The sequence below is a fragment of the Mirounga angustirostris genome, unplaced genomic scaffold, assembly GCF_029215605.1.
Source record: "Mirounga angustirostris isolate CCGP_5_RB_7025 unplaced genomic scaffold, mMirAng1.0.hap1 SCAF_4, whole genome shotgun sequence".
Lineage (NCBI taxonomy): Eukaryota > Metazoa > Chordata > Mammalia > Carnivora > Phocidae > Mirounga > Mirounga angustirostris.
The window spans coordinates 48,319,216-48,345,282 of NW_026991712.1; the positions used below are offsets into that span (position 1 = coordinate 48,319,216).

At 36.9% G+C, this 26,067-nt stretch overlaps 1 long non-coding RNA gene across 1 annotated transcript in view; it reads left to right on the forward strand.

The window, feature by feature from the left end:
* The window catches only part of LOC129046421 (uncharacterized), a 48,185-nt gene that overhangs the window by 18,807 nt on the left and 3,311 nt on the right, over positions 1-26,067 (forward strand). Inside the window, exons 2-3 of the long non-coding RNA XR_008507675.1 lie at positions 13,979-14,128; positions 17,132-17,239. This is a non-coding gene — a long non-coding RNA (uncharacterized LOC129046421). The remainder of the gene's footprint in view (positions 1-13,978; positions 14,129-17,131; positions 17,240-26,067) is intronic.

Consider the following 26,067-nt stretch of genomic DNA (forward strand, 5'->3'; position numbering starts at 1 on the left):
TGCCCCTCATGCCCCTTCTGCATAAAGCTATATAAAGCATCCCCTTTTACCCATCACCATCTTTCTCACACCATTACTGGAAACAACATAAAACCAAAGTAAAGTTGAGAGTCTTGCACTGGCTGAGATTAAATTCTGAATTTACTTCCTTTAAAATCAGAAGTATCTGAAATTGAACATCGTCACATGGAGGGTTTTCCAGTCTTATATAGTGAACACATTTTAGTGTGTCCACTTCTCTTTCAATACCTTCTTCCACTAAAATGACATGGCAGATCTGGCATCTTTAGTTTGTTTAATATAGGACATCTTTTTTTTTCTATGCTACCAGGAACTATACCAATAGCATACTGAGCACTTACCCATGGCCCTGACCAAGATGTTTAGTCCTACATTATGAAAGAATATCCCCCATATTGACAAACACCCTTATTCAGTTTTATATTCCATCTCTCTTGATCCAACACTCTCCAGATACACTCACTTTCTCAGTTCCTGCTGGAACATATTAGCCAGGTCTTATAGCCATTTCAGCATACACTCTCTCTCCACCCTCAGCAGGCCCTGCACTTCTCCAATCTGGTTATATATAACAATTCATTCTAATCTTTTCATCTGCTGTTTCTCTAATGCCTCTCAAATACCCAAAACATAGCACCAGCTTTCATATGCCCTTACAAGTCTTTACATTTTACCAAAGGTGACACTTAACAATTGCAGAGCTATAGCAAGCTGGTGACTGAACACTTCCCATGTTATCCAGGATGTGTCCTCATTGCCTTTCAGCAGGGAAGTGGTCCAACTCAAGAATCTCATCCTTAGAGGCTGCTTCTTAGGACCATATCCTAGAACACAGAGCCTGAGTCTGAGGATCTGATGTGATTTACTGCAGGAATATGCTCAGAATAAGGGGAAGGAAGGAAGCAGGATAGGGCAGGGGATAAAAAGCAAAGCAAAATTGTGGTTTCAGTTTCAGTATCCCCTAGGGGAGCTCTAGAGCAGAAATTGTGTCATAATGTCTCCTTTTTAAAAATATCTTTCTAGGCAAGGTGGCTCTAGTTTGGCTGAGGGCAATGCTCTGGAGAAGGAGACAGCCATGAGTTGTTATCATCCAGTAACAAAAATTAAAATGGTTATTGGCAACAATATTTACAAGTGCTTAGAAGGCACAATACTGCTGAAACCAATTACGGAGAGGAAAAACCTCTCTCTGGTTTTCTATGCATTACAATTTTTTGAAAAGTCATCATATTTGAGATCTCCTTCTGCTTCTCTATTTATTTTATTTCCCCCACTCTTCATCGCTGTTATGAACACTTCTACAAAAAAACTGAGCAAACTAAATGTGTTATTTTATAAACATTCACAGTATTATTTTTTTGCACATTGGCCACTTTCACCAAAACATTGTTATCAACCCATACAAACACTTCCACTCTGGAAGAACTCCATGAGCTTTTATTAGTAACATTAAAGAAAGAAGAAAAAAATATTTAATAGACGGGTGCCTGGGTGGCTCAGTTGGTTAAGCGACTGCCTTCGGCTCAGGTCATGATCCTGGAGTCCCAGGATCGAGTCCCTCATTGGGCTCCCTGCTTGGCAGGGAGTCTGCTTCTCTCTCTGAACCTCCCTCCTCTCATGCTCTCTATCTCTTTCTCTCTCTCAGAAAAAAAAAAAAAAAAAACTTAAAAAAAAAAATTTAATAGACTTTTTCTCTCTCACTCTTCTAACCTACTCCTTTCTTCTTTTTTTTCTACTCTCTCTCTTCTCTTTTCTTTTTTCCTTCCCTTCACTCTCTTTTTCCTTTTCTTCCTTCCTTTATTCTTCTATCTTAACCTCTAACTTTTAGTCTTGCTTTTACTTGGTTCATTCTATGATGCAATATGGCCATTTTCCATATATAAATGTTTTCCCCCCAGCTGTTTTCTTACCGGCACCATCTGTCTTTGCACCAGATAGGTATTTCTCTCATGATTTAAGAGCTCTTACCAGCATGCTATGAAACAGGTGAAATAACAGAAGAATTTCCAGATTTTCAACTTCTAACCACTTTCTTTGAATATCTCTACTGGAGAAAATGAATTCTTTTTTGGAGCATATGCTAACGATTATAATCGTAAATTTTTAGTCCAAGTCAAAAGGAAGGGATAAGAAGAAATAAGGTAATTAACTTTTATCATTTAGAAATATATTTTCTGTAATTAAATAGTATCACTACCTTATATTTTAATCCCATGGTACTGTACTGGTTTGCTACTCTGCCATAACAAAGCACCACAGACTGGGTTGTTGAAACAACAGAAATAAATTTAACCAAGGAGGTAATAGATCTATCTGTACACTGAGAACTGTAAAATATGGATGAAAAAAATTGAAGAAGACACAAATAAATGTAAATCTATTCCGTGCTAATGGATCGGAAGAATTAATATTGTTAAAATGTCCATACTACATTAAATGCAATCTATATCAAAATTCCAAAGATATTACTGTAGAACAAATAACCCTAAAATTTGTATGCAGCTTAAAATGACCCTGAAAAGCCAAAGCAATACTGAGAAAGAAGAACAGAGCTTGAGGCATATTTCTTGATTTCAAACTATATTACAAAGCTACAGTAACCAAAATAGTGTGGTACTGGCATCAAAAAACCCCACATAGATCAATGGAGCAGAAGAAAGAGCCCAGAAAGGAACCCATGCATATATGGTTAATTAATTCTCAACAAAGGAGTCAAGAATATATAAGAGAGAAAGAAGAGTCTTTAATAAATAGTGTTGGGAAAACTGGATAGCCACATGCAGAATGACGAAATTGGAGCCCCATTTTACATCATACACAAAAATTAATTCAAAAGTTATTAAAGACTTGGATATAAGACCTGAAACCATAAAACATTTTTAAAAAATTTTTTGTTTCATGAAACTTTTAGAAGAAAACATAGAGGGTCAGCTCCTTGACATTGATCCAGGCAATGAATTTTTTTGGATTTGACACCAGAAACAAAGGGGAACAAAAGCAAACATAAGCAAGTGGGACTACCTCAGACTACATATCTTCTGCACAGAAAAAGAAACCAGCAACAACATGAAAAGACGACCTGTATAATGGGAGAAAATATTTATAAACCACTAATTCAATAAGGGGGTTAATATCCAAAATATACAAGGAAATCATACAACTTGATAGCAAAAACCAAATAACCTAATTTTAAAAAGGGGCAAAGGATTTGAATAGACATACAAATGGCCAACAAGTATATGAAAAGGTGTTCCCAACATCACTGATCTTCAGAAGAATGCAAATCAAAGCCACAATGAGGTATTACCTCATACCTGTTATGATATCTAGTATAAAAAAAAGACAAATAATGATAAACGTAAGGATGTAGAGAAAAAGGACCTCTTGTGTGCTGGTGAAATGAAAACTGCTGCTACTACGTGGGTGCAGCCAATGTAAATTGGTGCAGTATGAAGTTTCCTCAAGAAACTGAAAGTAAAACTGCCATATGATCCAGAATCTCACTTCTGGATATATATCCAAAGGAAATGAAACCATTATCTTGAAAAGATATCTGTACTCCCATGTTCATGGTAGCATTTTCACAACAGCCAAGGAAACAACCTAAGTGTTCACCAACAGATGAATGAATACGTAAAATTTGGTATATATACAATGGAATATTCTTTAACCTTAAAAAAGAAAGAAATCTTGGCTGTGCCCTTCTGAGAGGTAGGATGGGCCTTACCTACTGCTTAGATCCCATTTTTCAGCATCATTTTGTCTTCTTGCTGCACCCACAGGGAAAGGGAGACCCAGCTTTCCATTTCCACCATCTTCCACTTGCTTCCATGGCTGCCCAAGTCTCTGAGGAAAGCCAAATGATATTTCACTTTGCCATCTGTATTTTGGACACTTTCTCATAATGGAGTTCCCTGCTTTGAGAAAGCATTGCTTAAAAAAATAAAACAAACAAACAAAAAAACACCAAAAACTAAACACAAACAATAAGTACAATAAGCAGCTAAGATGTTCAGGTCCCAGCCCACTTTGTAACAATTCACAGTAAGGTCTGAGGATCTAATGTATAACATGGTAATCATAGTTAATACTGTATTATATAATAGAAATTTCCTAAGGAGAACTTTCATGTTCTCACTAAAAAAAAAAAAAAAAGTGAAACAAATTACTATGGATATTCATAGAAATAATGTTCACTTCCATTTGGAGAAGGCTTTGTGGAGAAGGTGACAACCTGAGCTGAGTTTTGAAAAATGATCTTGAAGAGATCATTTTAGTCAGAGCAAACAATAGAAGTGAGGCTGTGGAGACAGGAAAAAAACAAAACAAAACAACATGATGTGTACTGAAATTGGCATTTAATCCAAGCAGGCTATAATCTAGGATATCTATAACGCCACGGAAATGACTAAAATCTTGAAGGAAGTGTGCAATGAAGGAGACAAAGGGAAGATGACATTGGCTAGGGAATGCCTACTCTTAAGATACAGGTCCAGTCGAGACACTAGACAATTATGTTCAGAGAGAACTAGTCTAGTTCCATTAAGGAAGGTCAAAGGAGTCATATGCCACAGAGAAATTAAAGAGGCTGAAGTAGGGGGAGGGCATTTGGGATTGCTTTGAGATTACTAGTGATCTCTGAGAACAAAGGAGAAGGAAGTCACATTGCATGGATTACATGGTAGAAAAAGGGAGTTATTTTTGTGACATTTGTGATGAAAGAAAGGCATGATAGGATGGTAATTTGAGGGGAGAACAGAATGAAGAGAACTTCCATAATAGTAAATCTTTCTGGCTGCAATCAGAGCCAATTTCTTCTTGTTCCACTGCTAGATGGAGCAGAATGGAAGTCAACATCACTTTTTCTAAAGACCGTTTTAGAAAAGTTATTAACAGGCAAGATATCCTCTAGTCTGTTCCCCACTACTGCTATTTCAGTAGGAATGAATCTGTCAGAGAGCCGCAGTTGGAAAAATGTCAGTATTCACTGTTGACAGAGGCATCGTTGTTCATTTGAAATAAAATGTTTCCTGTACAAGGGTAATGTAAAGGCAGCTTGGATTGAAATAAAAAACAAACAAACATATATTCTATTGTCCCTTAGGTTCAAGCTCTAAGAAGATAATGTTTTATTCCCTTTTATTAACAACAGTTCTTTCTTCTTACAAGTTTGCTCTTGAGGGACGCCTGGGTGGCTCAGTCGGTTAAGCGGCTACCTTCAGCTCAGGTCATGATCCCAGGGTCCTGGGATCGAGTTCCGCATCGGGCTCCTTGCTCAGCAGGGAGCCTGCTTCTCCCTCTGCTTGCAGCTCCCCCTGCTTGTACTCTCGCTCACTCTCTCTCACCTATGCTCTCTCTCTAGCAAATAAATAAATAAAATCTTTAAAAAAAAAACAAAACAAGTTTGCTCTTGAAAGATATATACTGAAGATTAATAGAAACACATGTAAAAAAATCAGTAACTCCTGATATTCTTGTGGGTATTTAATGAAAAGTCAGTTTGAAAATAAGTCTTTAAGATGACAATTGGATAGAGCAGTGTTTTAGAGTCCATGTTAAGTAGAGAAAATGGACAAAAAATAAGAATGTGCACCACAAAAATCTCAAAGGTAAGAACATTTATTAAGAATAGGAGTGACATATCTGAGGAAGATAAGGAAATTTGGGAAAAGAGAGGGCGCTAAGGAGGTAGGAAATTAGTAATTTCCTAAATAAAACACTAAACCTCATTTACTTATCTACTCTAAACACTGAAAGCAAATTCCTTTGAATACATGACTATTACCTCTTCAGTGAATGTTTAAGAGGTTTGAGAAAGTTTATGTGAGACTCTATTAAAGGTGTTTAGTTTTGTCTCTGTTCTTAAATTATGTGAAGAGTAGAAGATGTTGGATTTTAATGATCTAGCCATGCTAGGAACATGTTCAACTAGACAAAAGCAGGATTGATTTTTCTGGTAACAAAATTTGAAGGCATTTATGTATGAATAATTATCAATTGACTTTCAAGAGAATGAATTGTGACTAGAAAGTAATTTTTACATAAGAGTTTTATTTGGATGTGGAAACCATATAAAGTATAGTGAATAAGATGTGACCTACATTATTTTTATTTAAAATGCCTACTTTTAGACCAATTTTGGCCATAGCTAAATTTAAATTGGTTAAGCGTCTGTCTTTGGCTCAGGTCATACCTAATCTATGGGATGCAAGAAACAATTTCCTTGTTCTCATGTAATATTATTTTTATTTTAATAACACAGGATCAATATAAAGAAGTAAAATAATGCCAAAAGTTAAAAAAAGTTAAAAAAATTACTGCCAATCCCACTGTATAAAAATAACTTCAGCCCAGATGTCTTTCTACACATATATATACAGATGGAAACATAGGTATATAAATTGGTGAAAGCAACTTTTTAATGAGATTATAGTCTAAATTAAAATATTAAATTTAAATTTATTTGAGTTCAAGAGAAATGAAATTGCTGGGATATTATATTCTAAAAGATCTCTCTAAGCTTACAAAAGATAATAAAACACATTAAGAAGTTGGAGTCATTCTTAAAAATTACTTATTTCCATTTTAAGCAGTATCGATTGAAGTCCTTGCAATGGGAAATGAGGTCATTACTAACAATAGCTAACACTTACTGAGTGATTACAATGTGCAAGCACTATCCTACATGCCTTAAGTGTATTAAATCACATCATCCCTAAAACAAACCCATGAGGTAGAGATATCATCCCCATTTTTAACATGAGAAAACTAAGCTAAGAAAAATTCAAATAATTGCCCAGGGCCACACTACTAAGAAAGCAGCAAGGCTAGAATTCAGATCTGAGCCCAGAGCCCTGGGTCCTAACTCCCACTTGTCTCCTTTCACATTGGTGCCTGCATCCTCCCTGGTTAGTGGAACTCTGTTTCGCACAGATTGTATATTACTTCTACTGTTTTGTCTGCCATTGCTTTTTGACCACATTAGTTTAGTATTTATTCTGGAGTTAGGTGGATTTCATTCCATCCCCAGGCTCTTTACATGGATTTTCCATTTCTGAGTTCAGTAATTTGATTTTTTTTTTTTTTTTGCTTTTCCTCCTCCTCCTTCTTCTTCTCCCTCTTCTCCTCTTCCTCCTCCTCCTCCTTCTTCTTCTTTTCTCCCAGTAAGAAACCAGGACTTCTATATTCCTAGAATTCCTTCAAATTTGTATGGTCTGTTTGATGTTCTGACATCTTGGTTGAGTGTAATCTCCTTGGGCTGTATGGTTTTTTTTTTCCTTTAGAAATTTTGTTCATATATTTCTCCCCTATGTTTTGGCTTGGGTCATGCTGTCCCTCATTTTTTTTTTTTCTTTTTCCTTTTCAGAGATTTTTGTTTGTTTGTTTTCTGCCTGAGGCTTAAAAAATTTCTTCTTTTCCTAACTTTTCCTTTCTTTGTTTCTCTTTCTCTATTCCCCCTTTTTTCTTCTGTGTTCTTTATTTTTAAAATATAATGATTGTACTAAGCTATGGCTTGATTAGTGTTACTCATGTGTGTTCAGTGTGCTGAAATCATTCTTTGAGGGTTATTTGTTGGTAGTAGTTCTTTGAAGGCTTTTAGTTGCATTTGTTAAGTTCTCTAGGGTCAGGAGGCCTTCTGTTGAATTGTGGATGTTTATGCTCCTTACCTATTTGTTTATATTTGATTGTTTCAATACCCACCACCCCTTTCTTATTTTTTTTATCTAGTGATTGATTTTACTGTTGACTTGTTCAAATTTTTTGTCTATTTCAGTAATTCAATTTTCATCTCTGTCTATTCTGTTTCTAATTTATTTGCTTTATCTGTAAAGATGATGTTTTGGCCCACAATTAAATTCTTATAATCTCTTGTTTATTCTCCTATTCTTTTCTTATCATTTTGTTTTTAGTTCTTATTTTATTTATTAACATCGTAGACTGTCTTTCCACTTCTTTTCACCTTTCTCTTGTTGAGGTAGTATTATTCAGAACTTGTCTTTGCTCTATTATATTTAATTCTTGATTCTCTTTCCACTGTCCCTAAGAGGAGTTGACTTTCTTTTCTGTGATACAATTTAAAGATGTTTTCTACAGCACATGGCATGCTATGAGAAAGGGATTATGCAGAGGAAATGGTATCCAGTATTTGTAACAATACCTAGGCTGTGCTCTCATATCTTAGGTTTTCTTAATGTTCTGTACTGGGCTTATCTATTAGGATAAGCTATCTGCTATAAGAAGTAATAAAAGTTTATAATAGTTCACTTATGTTCTAGTACAATGAGGATATTGTGGGGAAGAGGACCATAGTCATTCAGGGACTAAACTCCTTTTATCTTGTGAGGCTATCATCTTCAACCTGTGACTTTTATGGTCATTAGGGAAAGGGAAGAGAAGGTAGAGGATCTCACATGGGTCTGGAAGTGGCATTTGTAACTTTTGCCCACATTCCATGGGCTGAATCTCAGTTTCATGGCCCCAAGGTAGTTGCAAAGTGGCTTGGAGATGCAGAGAAAATGTGTGTTCCAGAGGAACAGTAGGTGGATTTGGTGAACACAGGTTCACTCCCTGCTTTGGTAATCATAAAATAATTGTAAAGAGTGAGTACCATCAGGCTGCTGATCCATTCTTCAATCTGGTGTGACTCATCTTGGTTAGTTTCCCCTATTGAACCAGTTTCTCCCATCACTCATTTCTACGACAAAATAAGATGACTCACTTAGCTTTACTCCAAAAGCTAAGTATTGGAATATTACAGAGAATTCTCAGGGATTTGTGGACTCAATAGTATAGAGGGGTAAGACGGCTAGTTCCCCTCTCAGCTGGACCAGCTGCACCACACCTAGTCATCAACCTAATGAATTTTACTTCCATGTTGGTCTGCAAAATTTTTGAAACAAGCCAATCACATCCTCCAGTGTGACGCAGAAGGCACCTCATCCACTTGTTACTATAAAGCCTGACTTCCATAGCTCTTGTTGGCTCACTCTGCTCCTGAGCGTAATCCCCGTGTGACCCTGCAAGGCATATGGTGTCCTCCTCCCCTGGGGTGAGTTACACGACGAATGAACTGCTATCATTCTTATCTCTCCAGTGTTTGGTGTCATGTGTTCAGCCATCTCACACTATTTAGGGTGAAGGATCCCTCCTTTACTAATGAGATGAATAGGAAATGGTCGGTACAGGAGGGTTAGGAGCCTTACGACACAGGTTTGCCCAGTTTTGCTTCAGCATCTTGTGGTTTTTTTCCTTCTCATCATTTTTGTTAAGAACACAATATTAGATGGCACCTGTTTCATTGTCTGGGTTTTTGTTTTGTTTTATTTTGTTTCAGCTAGTCAAATGTTGGGGAGACACAGTTTTGAAACTACTTTGTTTTGTTTCAAAACTCTTTATACACAGTGATTTTGCAGAAAAGTGTAGGACAATGTGTAGAAGTAAGGGTGTCCAGGGGCAACCAGCGTCAATGTCATTATTGGACACGAACAGTAAGTGAGAAAGGAGGAAACTCTAAGAATGAGATTATTTGTATGCTGCATTAGAAAGAGAACAAAAACACCTCATAAACATAACATAAACATAAACACTTTAAAAACTGAACTCAGCGAACTTATTAAAGTGTCTGAACCATATGATGTCATTTTAATTTCATCATGCTGAAAATTTTTATATTTTTATGAAAGGACAATACGTTGATGCCATCAAAGACAAACTAGGGCTACTGAATTCCTCAGAGCACAAGACGGAGCAAACACACCCCCAGGGAAACTGTATCCTAGGATTTAACTCTGCTCCTGAACAGTTATGCAGCTAGTCATGCATAGACGTTTGAAACGTATGAATGGATCACTCTTGAATAAGCACCCTGTATTCCTTCTCAATCATATAGCAAGTAGAATAGGCACCTTCTTAAATGGTGCTCTGAGAACTCTTACCCCAAAAGGTCAACCTACCAACTTATAATTTCCATCTTAGCCTTCTTACCTTAGGGTCTGCAAAAACTGTTTGGTCTTCAGTGCCTCAAAGGATAAGGAGGATTTCAACAGAAAGAATGAGTGGGTAACCATGCCTTTATTATGGAGAATTATTGGTTAAAAAGTTCTTGACTTAAACTAGTTAGGGCAAGAAGCTCTAATTATAAGCTTGTATCAAGTACCAATAACAATAATAATAGCCCAGATGTATGAAGCAATTACAAAATATTAGGTTTATTGCTAAGAATTTAACATAAATTATCATATCTAATACATAGGCAAAAATATAGATGCTTTTATTATCTTTATTTTGCAGATAAAGAAACTGAGGCGTAGAGAAGTTGAGTAAAAGGCCATGGGCATACAACTAACAAGTTCTGTGACTGAGAATCTAACATTAGATTTCTGACTCTGCTGTCAGAGCTCTCAACCTATGCTCTCTGAGTATTCTGGGCTGTAGGAAAGAACACCTGGAACAAAGATTACTTGGGATGTCTGCTTCAAAAATGGTTTATCCCAAATTCTAACTTAATTGCTAATTTAGTCATCCAACCTTGGTCTTGGGACTGTGTTAGATATTGTGAGTATAAACATGAATGGGAGAGAATCCCTTCCATCAAGTCGTTCATGGCCCAATGGAATGGTTAGAAAATAAAGAATTGAAAATACAGCATGGTAAGGACTATGTAGGGACAAGCAAAGAATGCTAGGTACCCTACCGCTAGCACTGGGAGGTTTCTATGACTGGCAGTGGGAACACCACACTATGATTTGTCCTTTTTTAGAAATTCTAAGAGGTACAGTATTGTCTCTCCCTTTCTTCTTCGCTATTCTTTGTCCCATTCCTTCATCAAAGAGTGAACACAATTAAATAAAAATAACCAGGAAAGCCACACAATTGTTAAGAGTCAAGTTCACATTGATTTGGACACATCTGCCCCAAATTTCAAGTGTTCATAGAGAATGAAAATATCAGGAAATCCAATTTTTTCCCTTAGGAGCAGGAAGAAAACGTATCCCTAAAGATTGTTAGCAAGCGGAAGGTAGGGACAACTCGGATTTGGATCTTCTTTTAGCTGAAATGAGGCCTTTAAGAAACTTTTGACAATCACAGAAAATAGTTTCATCTAAATAGTGTCACTGTCTGTCCCCTGTTTTTCAAAGAAAAAAAAATCATCCCTACAATCACTTCTTGGAATTGTCTTATTTTTCAGCAATTTAAACTCTAATGAAGTCCTGTGTAGAGAATTTGGCTATAGTTTGAGTGTATATGTGTGTAGGTGCTGATAATTTTGCATTTTCTTTGGGGGTGGAAAAGGAAAACAATTCAAGCTGAGAAAATTTTGAAGTAGTCATTTTTAGAAATTTTATTAGAGAATTTTGTTAACCCATTGTCAAAAAAATACTGTGTGACTTTGGTCTAGTTACTTAACCTCTCAGAACCTCATGTTTTCTCACTTGTACTTCTTAGGTTTGCTCTGAATATTAAATGAGATAGTGACATTGTTTTCTAACCATCTTTCCCTTTATTTTCCACATAGCTTTTACCACCTATTGATATATTGTTTATCAGCTTGTTTGCCTTCTCCCCTCTAGTATATACATTATATCCAGGAAAGCCTGGATCGTATCTACTCTCTTCATCACCATAACCCATGTACAAAGAATAGTATTGGGCACTTAGTAATTGAATAAATGAATAAATGACAGCAAAGCACTTAGTACAGTGTCTAGCTCATAGTACACATTCAATAAAGATGACCTTTTATGATTATCATTATTACCTGACATAATTTGCATTTTAAAAGCGGCAAAACTAGCCTTAGTTATGAGGGAGAATTGGCTAACCTTTGTCTTGTGTGTCCTTGTTATCTTCTGCCCGGTCCAGTTTCTTTGTTAGTCTTAGTTTTTGACTGCCCTAAAACGTATTAGGTGGAAGATTTACCTGAAACAGTGGCTCCCCCCTTTTGGGGGAGGGGAAGTAAGAAAGCTCAGAACTGGCTGAGGGAATTGTTGGTGCAAGCATCTCTTTTTATTCTTCACCCCCCACCACACATCTCTTAAATCCTACCAGTAACCTGCTACATTCGGACTGTCACACAGCTGGATGATGTCTTCTAGGCTTATAACCTGAACGCTTTCTAGCATGAGATTTGATTACTTGTGTTGCCTTAAACCAAATCTCCTTAAGCAGATGTTGGTTAGGGCAGTGAGTGGTCATAATCTTGACACATACATGGGGTTTGATGACTCACGAGTGCTCCTTCCCTTTAACCAAAATTCTGACAAAGATGCCCTCTGAAATCATCTCCTTTTTTAAAAAAATGTTTTATTGTTATGTTAATCACCATACATTACATTGTTAGTTTCTGATGTAGTGTTTCATAATTCATTGTTTGTGTATAACACCCAGTGCTCCATGCAGAACGTGCCCTCTTTAATACCCATCACCAGGCTAACCCATCCTCCCACCCCCCTCCCCTCTAGAACCCTCAGTTTGTTTTTCAGAGCCCATCGTCTCTCATGGTTCGTCTCCCCCTCCGATTTCCCCCCCTTCATTCTTCCCCTCCTGCTATCTTCTTCTTCTTCTTTTTTTTTCTTAACATATATTGCATTATTTGTTTCAGAGGCACAGATCTGTGATTCAACAGTCTTGCACGATTCACAGCGCTCACCATAGCACATACTCTCCCCAATGTCTATCACCCAGCCACCCCATCCCTCCCACCCCACCCCCCACCACTCCAGTAACCCTCAGTTTGTTTCCTGAGATTAAGAATTCCTCATATCAGTGAGGTCATTGAAATCATCTCCTTTTATTCAGTTTCATTGTACAACCTCAGAGGTAGTTTAAGTTGCTTTAGGTCATTAACCCAGATGCTGTTTTCTGTTTCGTCAGAGAAATATGCAGATATCTTTTTATGGGTTTTCATATCTAAACTATTCATCTGTTTTGTTTTAGATACCAATGATCATGTCTCCATGTGATCTATGTATAATATTTTCCCTACAGGATATGTCTCATTTACTTTCAGTATTCTTTCAATTACATTTCATTTTGTTTTGATGAAAATCATTGATTTATAATTGCTATCAAAGGCTTCTTTATCTGATGTAGCTGACGAATTGCTACCAGAGCAGGAAGCTATAAAACAACAACAACACAGCTTTGTGAGGATGGTCCGTGTTCCCAATAAAGATTAAATGTCTGCTAAATTAATAATGGGGAAAATACTAGAATACATTATTTCTGAAATGAGATGCTATGTAAATGTGTCTAAATTCACACTTCCTCTATTGCAGGTTCGTATTATTTTAAACAGTATGTATCTCTTTAATATTGATCTGCATGATTGTTTCATTAAATAAAAGAGTCATCCATATTTGGTCCTTTCTTCCTGTACTTTCTCTATTGCATTTGTAAATTATTTTCAATTAAGAGGAAATAATCGCAATAAAATAAAATGCTCTCTTCAGCTTTCCTGAATATTTCTACTGATACTATTTTGAAGATGAGGGTAATGCCATTTGCCCGATCAACATTTTTTCTCTATTTTAGTCCTGGGAGAAGGCTGATATATTAGGATATTTACCTCTATTTTTTTCCTGTGTGCATTAAAAAAAAAAATCCTCAAAAGAAACAATGTTATTTTGTGTGTGATTGAGTTTAAAATAACACATATCAATTTCCTGTTCAAGTGCCGTAATTATATGGCAAAATTTGATTTTTGTGATTTAAAGGTTGTTGTTGTTATCCCCATTTTTGCAGATTCAGTCTCATGGCTTCGAATTCACAATGTCTGGTAGCTATTTAAATAACAAATGAGAATAATCATAGAGCAGGATTATCATCTCTTCAATTCCAGATATCAAACTTCCCTTAATTGCTTTAGAAGCCACATAAACCATTGAGTCTCATGTAACATTGTTTTACAATTAAAACGCATTAGTCTTTTACATAAAATTGTTGTGCTCTCTCTCAGATCACTTGCTCTGGGAGAGCTGGCTGCCACGTCCTGAGGAATCTTCAGAATCTCTATGGAGAAGCCTACATGGTGAGGGACAGAAGTCTTTGGCCGATAGCCAGTGAGGACTGAGGCCTGCTGCCAACAGTGACATGAGTGACCTTGGAAGTGAGTCTGCTAGCCCCAGCCAAACTTTCAGATAACTGCAGCCCTACTGACATCTTGATGGCAGCTTCATGAGAGACCCTGACCAACAACCACCCAGCTAAGTTGCTCTTGAATTCCTGACCAACAGAAAGTGAGATAATACATATTTGTTGTTTTAAACCACTAAGTGTTGGGGTAATAAGTTATGCAGCAATAGATGACTAATGTCGTCGAGCACCAAGAGGTGGCTTTGATAGCGATGGTGGTGTGGCATGTTTGAGCAAAAAAGAGCATGAGCTAGTTCACCCCCATGCCCCAATTTTTTGTTTAGGAACTAAGATCTGAGAAAGGAGCCCAGGGCTAAGGTGATGGAGCCTGTAGTAGGGTCTGCAGGGTGGACTAGCCATGCTAAGGCAACAGACTCCATGTTACACCAGCTGAGGACAATATGGGAGACAGTGGAGATAGAGGTAATGCCCAAGGTCAAGTAGCCCAAGCTTTACCCTAACTGCAGTCATACCTAAGAGAGCTCAGAACACCCTTCCTCTCCCACAGGCACAAGACGAATATCTCAGGAGCTTATAAAATCTCAAAAATTTTACACAGGGGTGGGAGCCTTGGGGGGCACAGTTGGGTGAGCATCCAACTCTTGGTTTCATATCAGGTCATGATCTTGGGGCCATAGGATTGAACCCTGCGTCGGGCTCTGCGATCGGCGTGAAGTTTGCTTGAGATTCTCTCACCCTCTCCCTCTACCACTTCCTGCCCCCTTTTAAATCTTAAAAAAAAAAAAAAAAAACTTTACACAAGGGTATAAGGGGGCAAAGGAGAAGAGAGAGTTGAGAGTCATAAGAGATTGAGTTTTAAACTGAAAGTGATTAAGTTACCTTGAATTGGCAAGAATGAACTTTTCACCAAAGAAGCAAATTAGGGCTTTAGAATAAAATTAATTTCAGTTGTGGAGAAATAAAAGTTACTTACAGACTTTTGCCATATTTGCAGTTACAAATCTTTACACCCCCTATTTCACAATTGATAGGGACACCTTTATTCCAGAGCAAGATAAAAGAAATAGATCATTGGTATCACAGAAGAGCAACGCCAATTTTCTTTGTTCAGAGAGAAATGTATTTGAATTATTTTTGGGAAATAAGTAATTTTGGAGAACACAATCTCTTGCTTTGTGCTAATGATGGCTAATACTTGTGATGTATTCACAATGTTCCAGAGAGTTGTTCTCACCATTTTACAAACACTAAACTCATTCTGTACTAACAGCAAATCTATTCTGTGCTTATTACTATCAGCCCCATTTTAAAATGGGGAAACTAAGGCACAAGAAGAGCAAGGAAACTGCCAAGGGTCATAGCCAGTCTGGTTCTGGAGTATATGAACTTAACCACTGCCTTCTCATGCTCCTCAGGATGTATCTTATATTTCTTCAAAGACTATTTCCAGGACATCAAGTTTATGCTGAGCATTTTGACTAAGTTGGAAAAATGAAAGATTTGAACTCAGATTTTATGTGGATCCTCCTGATGACACTAGACAAAGAGCTTATTGGCTGGTCTCTAAAATAGGATTAATTGCACTCATCTACATGCACAGATATTTATGGAGATTATTCCATTAGTATCTGGATTTCACTTTAAAGGTGAATAGCATTAGGTGTCCTGGCTGTGGAGTGAAGAGCCACACAGATCTTTAAGGACTGGCTTGTAAACATGTAATCAGAAGATCTGGTGCTGCCTGAGAATCCAGAGCAGGTTTTAAATAGCTTACAGAGAGCTCAGCTGGTCTTTCCAAGTCCAAGTTATCAAAAATAGTTTCCTAGTTTATGTGTGTGACCTTCCCTGGCCACAGACACAGAGCCATAAAAACTATTCTGCCTTTGCCTGTCTCTGGAGGCCAGAACAAACTCATGACTTTTTCAATATGAGCTATACTTTAAAAATCGAGGTTATCATAAACATGGTGTGAGCATACAGCCCTGTGAGGCCCATGGATTTCCCTGAATTCAGTGGAATCATTCTTTCTACAAAACACCTCTAAGGTGAAGAACAAGGCCTCATTGGCCAGGCTCTGCCTCCATCAGAATATTCAGCCAGAAACAGACAGTCATGGAGAGAGGCCTGAAGATTCATCTATAGACAACTCGAGAATCTCTAATATTGTTCATTAATTCGTTTTACCTAACTTGTCTCATAATTTCCTGGAAGAAGCATTAATAGATCCAATTGCTTTGCTCCTTTCTTGTTAGGCCCGGAAGATAGGTTCCAACATTTCTAAATCTATTTTTATGAACTTTCTCCCTGAGAAATCTGTATGTGAAGCCAGTGGAGAAGAAGAGAAATGATTGCAATGCTGAGATATCTTCTAGAATGCTAGTCATGTGGAAATGTTGTAAAACACGAAAAAGAAATGAAATAAAACTAGAGGATAAATATTCAAAATACTTAGGGAGCCACACTTTGGCACTATTCTCCACTTAAAAAATGATGCTACTTTGGTCCAGAAAAAAAATATATTTCAGTATTCTTTTCTGTAAAGGGATTTCTGGTAGAACTTGGTATATTCATATGAAATACTGTGTTTTGATCTTCTAATAACATTGTTAATCAGCAAGGGAATTGATTTAATTTTCTAGGTGAGTTGGTTGGAATTTAACACTGTTTATTTTGCCAGTAGATATTTTCCTGGTAGACACAGATGTTGAAGGAAAGCAAGTTCTCCTAGAAAGAGGTTTGCAACACTAGGTATGATTGGCATTTTGGGTACACTACAAAGTAGGAACCTAAAGGTTAACCTACTTCCTTGAATATTTAGTTCTTTTGAAATAAGCTTCTTATAATTTATTATGGAGCTCTTGAACTTGATTTACTTCATAATTAGGATCTTAGGACAAAGAATTAAAAACAGATCTTAAAAAACTATTGCTGACAACTGTTGGCTGGCTGACCCAACAGTTTTTCCTACCCATGGATCTGAAGAATTTTCATAAATTTTCTTGATTCTCTGCCATAGGAAACATGCGAGGCAGCACTGCCATTCTCCTCTTCCTGTTGCCCTGGTTGCAGGTGTTTTGCCAACGCTCTAGAAGCCATCTTGTGACTGTTAGGAACCTTAATGGAGGTAAGCCACAGAACTGATATCTACCTCAGTTTTCCTCTGATGCAAGAAAAAAGATGACTATGTTTTTAAAGGCCACCCAGATTTCTTATAAGTTGATTTGTATGTAGTCCTAACTCATACAATAAAATATAATTATACCCAATATGGTTATACCAAAGACTTAGAGGAGGATGATATTGAAGCCAAACTGGACATTGTCCCATTTTTTCAACGCAATGAAAACTTTCAAGACCAATTTCAAAATTAAAAAGTGCATTTACTAGTTTGTTATTTCCCCTTTCCATTTACCATCTTTGCCTTTATAAGTCTAATTGTAAGTACCACCTCATATGATCTGGACAAATTGTATTTATTTTATACAAAAGGTGATCTTTATAAATTCATTTCCCTTAAAACATTACTATAGATCAATATAAAAACTTCTACTTTGAAAGAACTCTTGAGATTTGAATAGTACAATTTAATGAATAGCAAAAGGATAAAATTAGATCTTCTTTCTTCCCCCATCCTTTCTTCTCTATTTCACTCTCTCCAACTCTTTCTTTCCTCTCAGTGTTTTTCTTTATTTAGTCTTCTCATTATCCATGTTTCTATCTTTCTTAAATTATCAGTGTAATGTGATATATTTTTCATAAAGAATATTGATATTTTTCTTAGTATTTATGTATTTTGTGGCAGACATTTTTTTCCTTATGCATTTTGTGGGGGATTTTGCCAACATGTAACACAACAGAGCCAGTAGTGGAAACATTTTTAAAATTTTTAGTTTCAAATAATTATCCCCCATTTTTTTTCTGTAGAAATACAATCCTTGTTTGAAGTACATGCCGTTATGTCACAGTTGTGGATTTTTGGTCCAAGCCAAAATATGAGATCACAAATGATAATTACATTGGATTATTTGCCAATATTTTTCCACTCACGTGTACAAAAATACCGTGTATTTTAATGTTATACCTACTGGCTAAATGATGTAACTCTGTCAATGTCTGAGAAACAAGATAGGATTAAGTAACATAATTTGGTATGTTTAAATGTTTTAAACTGAACAGGATCAGAAAACATGCTTAATGCTGAGTAAAACATATTGAAAGCAAGCCTATAGCATTTCCTTGCATAAGAATGGTCACTTACGGGGCGCCTGGGTGGCTCAGTTGGTTAAGCGACTGCCTTCGGCTCAGGTCATGATCCTGGAGTCCCGGGATCGAGTCCCGCATCAGGCTCCCTGCTCGGCAGGGAGTCTGCCTCTCTCTCTGACCGTCCCCCCTCTCATGCTTTCTATCTCATTCTCTCTCTCAAATAAATAAATAAAATATTAAAAAAAAGAAGAATGGTCACTTAGACGGTGTATTAATAAGAGAAACAAAACAGAACACGTTTTCCAGTTTTCCCTAAATTCAAGAAAACTTAGAATATATGCATTGAAACAATGTTTCTCTGCCCATATTAATCTGAAAACCTGAACAGACATTACTTAACCAGAATCCAAAGTTCAGGGGCAAGATTGTTGAAAGATCTCTAATTTTAAAATCACTGTTTGTAGAAGTAAACCTTTGTTCCCAGTCTGTAAATTATTAAAATGAGTATATAATGAGTTCCCAGGTCTCCTCATTAAATCTTCTTGTACATGCAATGAGCTGTTTCCCAGTGCGTCTCACTCTCTGGTACTTCATTACTAGTGATGGTGTTGGCACTTTTAGATTTATTTGCAAATGATAAACAGGGATTCAATGACTGCCAGCACTTATCTTCATGCAAATTACAGGCCAACTGTTCTGCCACGTTCTCTGAAAGTTAAAGTTTGAGAACCTCAGTGGAAGGCAGAGTTCTTGCTATAGAAGTTCCTCATATGTCCATTCCTTTATTGTCTACATAATTCACTTTGATTTTTGTGTCAAAGTTCTTATTTTACCTGAGGCTGAAATCTTAGTTTAGTCATTTCGAGGTAAAAATAAATTCAGTTATTTTTCAGTATTTAATTTTGAAATTTATATTATATTCAGGAGCCCCGCCCCCCACTGCCAATTCAGTCTTTTTTGCTATATTTTTCCCTGGGTGGATTTTTCAATTTTAGGGGCTTATGCATCTGGCACCGTGGGTGGTGTGTGAGAGGCCTGATCTCATCCAGGTCTTGATTTGTTCACTCACAAAGTGGACCCTTACTTTCTATATAATTTATCCTATCAGATTCATGGCAAAAGCGAAGAATGATGCTTTCTCAAACAGCAACCTGGGTAGAATGTGGCCTTATCTTGGCATCTACTCTGCTTCATAGCCCTGGCAATTCCTTGAGCCCATTCTTACCACTTCTCTTTTGAGGATGGTCCACATGGGCTCTGTTGGATATGCCTCTCTTCATCCCAATTTTGGACATCCACAAAGATAACCATGAGTTAGCTTCCATGCCACATGTGGGGCCCAAAGGAACTTTTAGACCCCCTTCTGCACCCTACAGGTACCATAGGTGTCCTGGGATGGTGTGTAGGTCTCTTTTCACTCCTAAATATGTCACATTACCATGTCTAGTTCCCCACCCTTTCCTATCTCCTTGAGGGTGCATTAGGCTCCTGTCTTTCAGAAATCCCAAGTAGAAACCAGGACGCATGTTTCTTTTATTCTTGGTTTCCCACCAGCAGCCCTGCACCAAGCCCCCAGGATACAACTCAGAAGGTGCGAACTAAAAGTAGGGTGACCAAATCTCCATATTTGAGAATGAAAGAGTTTCCAGGATGCAGGACTTTCAGTATGAAAACACAGAAAGTCCTGGAGCTGGTCACCTTACAAGAGGCATGTCTACTACAGTGTGTATAATCTCTTTTTCCCCTCCGAGGTCTCCTCCTTTCTGCTCAGAAGATTCCTTATCTAATGGGGGCTTGTTCAGATCACTTTTTCTCCTTTAAAATATTTTCTGTCTGGAAAGGGTCTTTGAAGCTTAGAAATGAAGAATTTGGCATCCATTTTTTCCCCTTCATCTTTGAAATCACTTGAAGAAATACATACTTTTTTTCTGCACGCAGTTATATTTGAGAGGATCAATAGGAAGCCAGGAGGGATAAGGGAAAATACCAACTAATCCTTCACATATCATGTTACCATACTTTGTTTTTTTTTTAATTTTATTGAGGTATGTTTTACATATTATAAAATTCATCCATTTCAAGTGTACAATTCAATGGCTTTTAGCCAATTTACCAAATAGTATTACCATTCCCATAAAACAGTTATAGAACATGTTCCTTTCCTCCAGTAAGATCCCTCATGCTTATTTACAGTTCATTCTTTTTCCTGCCCTTAGCCCCAGAAAAGCACTAATCTACTCTATATGTCTTTAAATTTGTCTTTTCTAGACATTTCATATAAACAGAGTCATATGATATGTAGTTTTTTTGGTTTAGCATTTCATTTAGCATAATGTTTTTGAGGCCCATCCATGATGGACCATGTGTTGGTAGGTTGTCCTCTTTGTTGGTAAATATTATTTCATTGTATGGATGCACCACATTTTTTCCCTACATACCAGTTGATGGACACTTAAATTGTTTCCAAGTTTTGGTTATTATAAATGATGTTGCTATAAACATTTTTGTGCAAGTCCTTGTGCAGATATATATTTTCATTTCTCTTGGGTTTAGGAGTAGAATTCCTGGGTGAAATGGTAGTTTAATGTTTAACATTTTGAGAAATGACCAAACTGTTTTCCAAAATGAATACATTATTTTACATTTTCATCAGCAATGTAGGAGGGTTCCTGTTTATCTACATCCTTGCCAATGCTTGTAACTGCCTGCCTGAATTATTATAGCCATTCCGATAGGTGTGAATTGATCTCATTGTGATTTTAATTTGCATTTCCTTAATAATTAATATTATCGAGTATCTTTGTGCCATTTTTACATTAACCATTCATGGATCTTCTTTTGTAAATGTCTGTCCACATGTCTGTTCAGTTTTGATGGACTACCTTCTTATTGAGTTGCAAACATTCTTTGTAAATTCTGGGTGCAAGTCCTTATTGGGTATGTGCTTTGAAAATATTTGCTTGCTCTCTATTGCTTGTCTTTTCATTTCGTTAATGATGCCTTTGAAGTACAAAAGGTTTAATCTTTGGTGAGGTCCATTTTAACAATTTTTTCTTTTATGAACCATGCTTTTGGTCATTGTCTAACACAAGGTCTTGAAGATTTTCTTCTATATATTCTTCTAAATGTTTTATTATTTTAATTCCTACATTCAAATGTATGGTCCATTTTGAGTTATTTTTGTGTATGGTCTGAGATGAAGGTCTAAGTCAATCTTTTTGTATGTGGATATCTAATGGTCCCAGAACCATTTGGTGAACAGACTATCCTTTCACTCAATGAATTGCTTTGGCACCTTTGTAAAAAAAAATCAGTTGACTAAAATAAAAAGCTTTTGGGGCACCTGGGTGGCTCAGATGGTTAAGCATCTGCCTTTCACTCAGGTCATGATCCCAGGGTCCTGGGGTTGAGCCCCACATCGGGCTCCCTGCTCAGCAGGGAGCCTGCTTCTCCCCCTCCCTCTGCTTCTCCCCCTGCTCATGTTCTCTCTCTCTCTCTCTCTGTATCTCTGTGTCTCGAATGAATAAATAAAAAAATCTTAAAAAAAAGAAAAATAAAATAAAATAAAAGGCTTTATTTTGGGGCTCTCAATTCTGTTACTATAATTTGTATAATTATATGTCTATATACCAGTACCAGACTATCTTGATTATTCTATTTTTTATAATAAACTTTGAGATTAGGAAGTGAAAGTCCTCCAACTTGGTTCCTATTTTTCAGAATTACTTTGACTATTTTAGGTGTTTTGCCTTTTCATACAAATTTTAGGATTTGTCAATTTCTTTTTTTTTAAGGATTTATTTATTTATTTACTTGGGGGTGGGATGGGAGAGAGAGAGAGAATCTTGAGCAGACTCCCAGCTGAGTGCAGAGCCAGTGGTGGGGCTTGATCCCATTATCCATGAGATTGTGACTTGAGTTGAAACCAAGAGTGGGAAGCTTAACTGACAGAGCCACCCAGGTGCCCCTGTTTGTCAAGTTCTGGAAAAAAAAAAAGCCCACCAGCAGTTTTTTTTTATTGATATATATTTGGCATACAATATTGTGTAAATTTAAGGTATGCAACATGTTAATTTGATACATTTAAATATTGTAATATGGTTATCATTGTAGTGATTATTAGCATCTCTATCACATTACAGAATTTTGATAGGAATTTTGTTGAAACTATAGATCAATTTGGGAGAGAATTGCCATCTTAACAATATTGACTCTTCTAATTCTAAATACAAAATGCCTCTCTCTATTTACTTAGGTCTTCTTTAATTTACTTCAGCAAAATTTTATAGTTTTCAGTGTATGTTTTGCACTTTTATAAAGTTTATTCTTAAATATTTTGTTCTTTTTAGTGCTATGGTGAATGAAATTATATTCTTTTTTTTAAGATTGAAATTATATTCTTAATTTCGTTCATATATAGAAATACAACTGATTTTTGTATATTGATCTTCTTCCTAGTGATTTTGCCATACTTTATTTTTAATTAATACAGTTTATTTTTTTATTTTATTATGTTATGTTAATCACCATACATTACATCATTAGTTTTTGATGTAGTGTTCCATGACTCATTGTTTGCATATAACACCCAGTGCTCCATTCAGTACATGCTCCATTCAGTACTTGTCCTCTTTACATGTCTTTACGTGTCCATCACCAGGCTAACCCATCCCCTACTCCCCTCCCCTCAATTTATTTCTCAGAGTCCATAGTCTCTCATGGTTCATCTTCCCCTCTGATTTCCCCCCCTTCATTTTTCCATTCCTACTATCTTCTTTTTTTTTTTTAACATATAATGTATTATTCCTTTCAGAGGTATGAGTCTGTGATTCAACAGTCTTACACAATTCACAGTACTCACCATAGCACATACCCTCCCCAATGTCTATCACTCAGCCACCCCATCCTTCCCACCCCCCACCACTCCAGCAACCCTCAATTTGTTTCCTGAGATTAAGAATTCTTCATATCAGTAAGATCATATGATAATTGTCTTTCTCTGATTGACTTATTTCACTCAGCATAACCCCTCCAGTTACATCCACGTCGTTGCAAATGGCAAGATTTCATTCCTTTTGATGGCTGCATAATATTCCATTGTATATATATACACCATATCTTCTTTATCCATTCATCTGTTGATGGACATCTTGGCTCTTTCCATAGTTTGGCTATTGTGGACATTGCTGCTATAAACATTGGGGTGCACCTACCCCTTTGGATCCCTACATTTGTATCTTTGGGGTAAATGCCCAGTAGTGCAAATGCTGGATCGTAGGGTAGCTCTATTTTCAACTTTTTGAGGCACCTCCATACTGTTTTCCAGAGTGGCTGCACCAGCTTACGTTCCCACCAACAGTGTAGGAGGGTTCCCCTTTCTCCGCATCCCCGCCAACATCTGTCTTTTCCTGACTTACTAGTTTTAGCCATTCTGACTGGTATGAGGTGGTAGCTCATTGAGGTTTTGATTTGGATTTCCCTGATGCCGAGCGATGTTGAGCACTTTTTCATGTGCCTGTTGGCCATTTGGATGTCTTCTTTGGAAAAATTTCTGTTCATGTCTTCTGCCCATTTCTTGATTGGATTCTTTGTTCTTTGGGTGTTGAGTTTGGTAAGTTCTTTATAAATTTTAGATACTAGCCCTTCATCTGATATGTCATTTGCAAATATCTTCTCCCATTCTGTCGGTTGTCTTTTGGTTTTGTTGACTGTTTCTTTTGCTGTGCAAAAGCTTTTTATCTTGATGAAGTCCCAATACTTCATTTTTGCTCTTGCTTCCCTTGCTTTTGGCGATGTATCTAGGAAGAAGTTGCTGCAGCTGAGGTCGAAGAGGTTGCTGCCTGTGTTCTCCTTTAGGATTTTGATGGACTCCTGCCTCACATTGAAGTTTTTCAACCATTTTGAGTCTATTTTTGGAAATGGCCCAGTTTCATTTTTCTGCATGTGGCTGTCCAATTTTCCCAACACCATTTGTTGAAGAGACTGTCTTTTTTCCATTGGACATTCTTTCCTGCTTTGTCGAAGATTGGTTGACCATAGAGTTGAGGGTCCATTTCTGGGCTCTCTATTCTGGTCCATTGATCTATGTTTCTGTTTTTGTGCCAGTACCATAGTGTCTTGATGATGACAGCTTTGTAATAGAGCTGGAAGTCCGGAATTGTGATGCCACTAGCTTTGCTTTTCTTTTTCAACATTCCTCTGGCTATTCAGGGTCTTTTCTGGTTCCATACAAATTTTAGGATTATTTGTTCCATTTCTTTGAAAAAAGTGGATGGTATTTTGATAGGGATTGCATTGAATGTGTAGATCGCTCTAGGTAGCATTGACATCTTCACAATATTTGTTCTTCCAATCCATGAGCATGGAACGTTTTTCCATTTCTTTGTGTCTTCCTCATTTTCTTTCATGAGTATTTTATAGTTTTCTGAGTACAGATCCTTTGCCTCTTTGGTTAGATTTATTCCTAGGTATCTTATGGTTTTGGGTACAATTGTAAATGGGATCAACTCCTTAATTTCTTTCTTCTGTCTTTTTGTTGGTGTATAGGAATGCCACTGATTTCTGTGCATTGATTTTATATCCCGCCACTTGACTGAATTCCTGTATGAGTTCTAGCAGTTTTGGGGTGGAGTCTTTGGGTTTTCCACATAAAGTATCATATCATCTGCAAAGAGTGAGAGTTTAACCTCTTCTTTGCCTATTTGGATGCCTTTTATTTCTTTTTGGTGCCTGATTGCTGTGGCTAGGACTTCTAGTACTATATTGAATAGCAGTGGTGATAGTGGACATCCCCTGCTGTGTTCCTGACCTTAGGGGGAAAGCTCTCAGTTTTTCCCCATTGAGAATGATATTCGCTGTGGGTTTTTCATAGATGGCTTTTATGATATTGAGGTATGTACCCTCTATCCTTATACTCTGAAGAGTTTTGATCAAGAAGGGATGCTGTAATTTGTCAAGTGCTTTTTCTGCATCTATTGAGAGGATCATATGGTTCTTGTTCTTTCTTTTATTACTGTATTGTATCACATTGATTGATTTGTGGATGTTGAACCAACCTTGCAGCCCAGGAATAAATCCCACTTGGTCGTGGTGAATAATCCTTTTAATGTACTCTTGTATTTTGCTGAGAATTTTTGCATCCATGTTCATCAGGGATATTGGTCTGTAATTCTCCTTTTTGATGGGGTCTTTGTCTGGGTTTGGGATCAAGGTAATGGTGGCCTCATTAAATGAGTTTAGAAGTTTTCCTTCCATTTCCATCCATTTTTTGGAACAATTTCAGAAGAATAGGTATTAATTCTTCTTTAAATGTTTGGTAGAATTCCCCTGGGAAGCCATCTGGTCCTGGGCTCTTGTCTGTTGGGAGATTTTTGATGACTGCTTCAATTTCCTTGGTGGTTATAGGTCTGTTCAGGTTTTCTATTTCTTCCTGGTTCAGTTTTGGTAGTTTATACATCTCTAGGAATGCATCCACTTCTTCCAGATTATCTAATTTGCTGGCATATAGTTGCTCATAATATGTTCTTATAACTGTTTGTATTTCTTTGGTGTTGGTTGTGATCTCTCCTCTTTCATTCATGATTTTATTTATTTGGGTCCTTTCTCTTCTCTTTTTGATAAGTCTGGCCAGGGGCTTATCAATCTTATTAATTTTTTCAAAGAACCAGCTCCTAGTTTTGTTATCTGTTCTACTGTTCTTTTGGTTTCTATTTCATTGATTTCTGCTCTGATCTTTATTATTTCTCTTCT